The following is a 5,829-nucleotide window of genomic DNA, read 5'->3' as shown; positions in this document are numbered from 1 at the left end:
AGAATAAATAATTAATAATACAAAAATTGAATCATAGGTATAAATTCAAATATATCAGCAGTTACATTAAATAAAAATGAACTAAATGCACTGTAAAAGACAAAGATTACCATATTGAATTTTTAAAAAGAATCTAATTATATGCAATTTATTAGAAATAGATCTAACACATAATGATTTAGACAAGGTGAAAGTAAAAGAATGGAAAAAATATATCAAGTAAACTAACTAAAAGGAAGTTAATGTCACTTTATTAATATTATACAAGATAGACTATAAAGCTGAAATAATTGCTTGGGAGAAAGAGGATCAAGTTGTTAGGACAAAAGGTACAATTCAAATAGATATACTTGTATGTATTATTTTGTATCTACCTAAAACATGACTTTAAAATGCATGGCATAAAATTAATCGAATTATAAGGAGAAAAGAACAATTCTACAGTCAGAGCACTAGACTTCAACACAGTTTTCTCATAATTGATATTAAAAAATCAGACAAAATATTTACAGCATTGATATAATTAGGCTTAGTTCCACCCAAATCTCATCTTGAATTATAATCCCCATAATCCCCATGTGTCAAGGGAGAGATCAGTAGAGGTAATTGAATCATGGGGGTGGTTTTCCCCATGCTGTTCTCATGATAGTGAGTGAGTTCTCACAAGATCTGGTGATTTCATAAGGGGCTCTTCTTCCTTCGCTCAGAATGTCTCCTTCCTGCTGCCTGTGAAGAAGGTGCTTTGCTTCCCCTTCACCTTCTGCCATGACTGTAAGTTTCCTGAGGCCTCCTTAGCCATGCTGAACTGTGAGTCAATTAAACCTCTTTCCTTTATAAATTACCCAATCTCAAGCAGTTCTTTACAGCAGTATGAAAACAGACTAATACAAACATAATGAAAACTTTGATATTAGGCTGGTGCAAAAGTAATTGCAGTTTTGACATTTAAAAAAATGGTGAAAACAGCAATTACTTTTGCACCAATCTAATACATATAGAACATTATAGCCAATAATTGCAAAACACACCTTCTTTTCAAATACACTTGGAACATTTGCAGACATTTGCAAAATTGACTATACAATGGTCAGTAAAGAAAATTTAAATACACATCAAAGGTTTGAAATCATACATGGCATGTCTTCTAATCTCAGTGCTCTTAAGCCAGAAACTTAAAAAAACAATAAAGCAGGCTAAAAAGGGGAATAACTTCACACATTTAGTGTTTAATAACACGTCTATATGATCTATGGGTCAAAAAAAGTCGAATAAAAATTTAAACCATTTAACTAAAACTTTAATATGCAGGATAATAAAAATCCTACATATTAACACATGCAAGGTGCAGCTAAAGCTGTATTTCTTGGAAACTTACAGTCTTAGGTATTCATATTACAAAGTTGAAAGGCTAAAAATGATTCAGTCAAGGATAAAAATGATTATGTCAAGTCAAAGTTTAAAGGATAAAAATGATTAAGTTGAAAGGATAAAAATGATTAAGTCTAATTACTAGATAATTTATTTAATAATAATAAATATATAGAGTAGAGAATAAATTAAATGTATTTTATTTTTACTTTTATTTTTAAATATATATTAAAAAGTAGAAAATAAATCTTCTTTTTGGTTAACTAGTCTGGTTAGACTAGTCAAGAAAAAGCTGAGAAGGTGAAAGTAAATGGAAAAAACAAAAGAATCTATTGTATTAATAAGGGACATAAGCAACTTTTCTAAATACAAAGTGATATATAAAACTCAACTGCACTTATATAACACAACAATAAACAGAAAAAAAAGAAAATGGTACTATACAATTTATGGTAGCATAAGAAGTGTTAGTAGCTTATTATAAATCTAACCAAGAATAAAAGTGCGGGATTCCTGGGCTGAGAGCAGGTGGCAGAGCCGGGACATCGCGTGATTCTCAGAACCCAAGGAGAAGCGGCGTCCAGGGCTATGGCTGTGACTCTGGACAAAGACGCTTATTATCAGTGAGTGAAGAGAGTGTACAGCAATTGGCAGAAAGGAGAAGATGAGTATGCCAACGTTGAGCCATTGTTGTAGCAGTGGGTGTTGATGAAGAAATTGTTTATTCCAAATCAACTGCCTTACAGACATGGCTCTTTGGTTACGAACTAACTGATACTACCATGGTCTTTTGTGATGACAAAATCATCTTTATGGCCAGCAAGAAAAAAGTGGAGTTTTTGAAACAGATTGCCAACACTAAGGGCAATGAGAATGCTAATGGAGCCCCTGCCATCAGACTGCTGATATGAGAAAAGAATGAAAGTAGTAAGAGTAGCTTTGACAAAATGATTGAAGCCATTAAAGAAAGCAAGAATGGCAAGAAGATTGGAGTGTTCAGCAAAGACAAATTCCCTGGAGAGTTCATGAAGAGCTGGAATGACTGCCTCAACAAAGAAGGCTTTGACAAAATAGATATCAGTGCAGTTGTGGCATATACCGTCGCTGTAAAGGAGGATGGGGAGCTCAAATTAATGAAGAAAGCAGCCGGCATCACTTCTGAAGTCTTCAACAAATTCTTCAAGGAAAGAGTCATGGAAATAGTTGATGCAGATGAGAAAGTTTGACACAGCAAACTGGCTGAGTCTGTGGAAAAGGCCGTTGAAGAGAAAAAATACCTTGCTGGGGCAGACCCTTCTACTGTGGAAATGTGTTACCCTCCTATCATTCAGAGTGGTGGCAACTATAATCTCAAGTTCAGTGTGGTGAGTGACAAGAATCACATGCATTTTGGGGCTAACACTTGTGCCATGGGTATTCGCTTCAAGTCTTACTGCTCCAACCTGTTCGCACTTTGATGGCTGATCCTTCTCAGGAAGTTCAAGAAAATTACAAGTTTTTACTCCAGCTTCAAGAAGAGCTGCTGAAGGAATTAAGACATGGTGTGAAGATATGTGATGTATATAATGCTGTCATGGACGTGGTTAAAAAGCAGAAGCCAGAACTCCTGAACAAAATTACCAGAAACCTAGGATTTGGGGTGGGAATTGAATTCCATGAAAGCTTCCTAGTAATCAATAGTAAAAATCAATACAAACTGAAGACAGGAATGGTTTTCAGCATCAGTTTGGGATTCTCAGACCTGACTAACAAGGAGTGGGAAAAGCCAGAAGAGAAAACCTATGCCCTGTTCCTTAGTGACACAGTGCTTATGGATGAGGATGGCCCAGTTACTGTTCTCACTTCTGTGAAGAAGAAAGTGAAGAATGTGGGGATTTTCCTAAGGAACGAAGACGAGGAAGAGGAGGAGGAGGAGAAAGATGAGGCAGAGGACCTTTCGGGAAGAGGTTCTCGGGCAGCATTACTTACAGAAAGAACAGGAATGAAATGACTGCAGAAGAGAAGTGAAGAGCACATCAAAAAGAACTAGCGGCTCAACTCAATGAAGAAGCAAAGAGGCGATTGACTGAACAAAAGGGAGAACAGGAGATTCAGAAAGCTCACAAATCTAATGTGTCCTATAAACACCCATCTCTGATGCCTAAGGAACCACATATTGGGGAAATGAAGATCTACATCGATAAGAAATATGAGACTGTGATAATGCCTGTGTTTGGCATTGCAACACCTTTTCACATTGCCACAATCAAGAATATAAGTATGTCCGTGGAAGGAGATTATACTTACTTGCAAATCAACTTTTATTGCCCAGGCAGTGCTCTGGGCAGGAATGAAGGCAACATCTTTCCTAACCCTGAAGCGACTTTTGTCGAAGAAATTACATACCAAGCGTCATACGATGACCGGGGAACAGACAGTACCAGCCTTGAACCTTGAGAATGCTTTCCAAATTATTAAAGAAGTACAGAAACGTTATAAAACTCGAGAAGCTGAAGAGAAAGAGAAGGAGGGCATTGTAAAACAAGACTCACTGGTGATCAATCTAAACTGGAGTAATTCCAAACTGAAAGATCTATACATTCGCCCAAATATTGCCCAAAAGAGGCTGCAAGGCTCACTGGAGGCCCGTGTCAATGGCTTCCACTTCATATCTGTTCGAGGAGACAAAGTGGATATTTTGTACAATAATATTAAGCATGCTTCATTCCAGCTCTGTGACGGAGTAATGATTATTGTCTTGCATTTTCACCTCAAGAATGCCATCATGTTTGGGAAGAAGTGGCACATGGATGTGCAGTTCTACACAGAAGTGGAAGAGATAACCACGGAATTAGGGAAACATCAACATATGCATGACCGAGATGACCTCTATGCTGAGCAGATGGAACGAGAAATGAGGCACAAACTGAAAACAGCCTTTTAGAATTTCATGGAGAAAGTAGACATTCTAACTAAGGAGGAACTGGAATTTGAAGTACCTTTTAGGGACTTGGGATTTAACGGAGCTCCCTACAGGAGTACCTGCCTCCTTCAGCCCACTAGTAGTGTGCTGGTAAATGCTATGGAATGGCCACCTTTTGTGGTGACATTGGATGAAGTAGAGCTGATTTACTTTGAGCGGTCCAGTTTCACCTGAAGAACTTTGATAGGGTAATTGTCTACAAGGACTACAGCAAGAAAGTGACCATGATCAATGCCATTCTTGTAGCCTCTCTTGATCCATCAAGGAATGGTTGAATTCCTGCAACCTGAAGTACACAGAAGGAGTACAGTCCCTCAACTGGACTAAAGTAATAAAGACCATGTTGATGACCCTGAGGGCTTTTTCGAACAAGGTGTCTTGCTTTTCTGGAGCCTGAGGATGAGAGGAGTGATGCTGAAGAAGGGGATTCAGAGTCTGAAATTGAAGATGAGACTTTTAATCCTTCAGAAGATGACTATGAAGAGGAAGAGGAGGACAGTGATGAAGATTATTCATCAGAAGCAGAAGAGTCAGACTCTTCTAAGGAGTCGTTGGGTAGTGAAGAAGAGAGTGGAAAGGATTGGGATGAACTGGAGGAAGAAGCCCGAAAAGCGGACCAAGAAAGTTCTTATAAGGAAGAAGAAGAACAAAGTCGAAGTATGAGCCGGAAGAGGAAGGCATCTGTGCACAGTTTGGGCCGTGGCTCTAACCGTGGTTCCAACCGTGGTTCCACACACAGCTCTGCACCCCCCAAGAAAAAGAGGAAGTAACTTCTGAACTTTGGCCCTGAGCTCCATTCTTCCTTTAGCCAAACCCTGAAAATTTTACATGACATAGAAACTGTATTTTTCCTTTTGTTTTCATTTGAAGTTTTGCCATTTGTGTTTATGGGTTTCGGGGGCCATTTATGTGGACCAATCTACTCGGAGAATTCCAGGCCCACCAGGACACGTGCCAATGGCCCCATTCAGATGGCAAGGGAGGAGGTGTTCCTGAGGACAGGAGGAGGCTCTTGCTGTTAATAAATATTGTTTCATTCTTCTTTCTTCCTGTCACCTTGTGCCAGGACATCGATGGCTTCTGACATCTTGTTATTTGGTGTCTCAAAGCTGTATTTCCAAGACAGTGGTACAAGGTGACCCTTAATAACCCATATCATGGTTCTTGACCAGCATATTCAATCCTCCAACCTACCCTATTGCCATGACCTTCCTCACATCTCTTTAAGTTTTATCTTTGCAATACTCAAGGTTCTTGGAAATTTGCTGATTGTTGTGATAAACCATACAACTTAAGCCAGTGAGGCAGATTGGGCTGGTGCCTTTGTCCGAGTTTTCCTGCTTTCTTGCCTCATGCAGATTCTGAGGTATATCTGCTGCCTTAGAAGACACAAAAAGCAGTGATATTCCCTGGCTCGGTTATTTTCTCCATACAAATGCACACATGGTACAATGATAGAAAGCAAAATTGCCACTGTCTTCTTTTTTTTCTGATATATC

General features: G+C 38.6%; 1 pseudogene; it reads left to right on the top strand.

Moving 5' to 3' along the window:
* Positions 1–1,956: 1,956 nt before the first annotated feature.
* Positions 1,957–5,300, top strand: LOC100981980 (FACT complex subunit SPT16-like; annotated as a pseudogene).
* The last annotated feature ends 529 nt before the right edge of the window (positions 5,301–5,829 follow it).

Source organism: Pan paniscus, chromosome 10 (assembly GCF_029289425.2).
Source record: "Pan paniscus chromosome 10, NHGRI_mPanPan1-v2.0_pri, whole genome shotgun sequence".
Taxonomy (NCBI): domain Eukaryota; kingdom Metazoa; phylum Chordata; class Mammalia; order Primates; family Hominidae; genus Pan; species Pan paniscus.
Note: the sequence above shows the minus strand (reverse complement) of the source record. Positions and strands in the feature narration are given on the sequence as shown.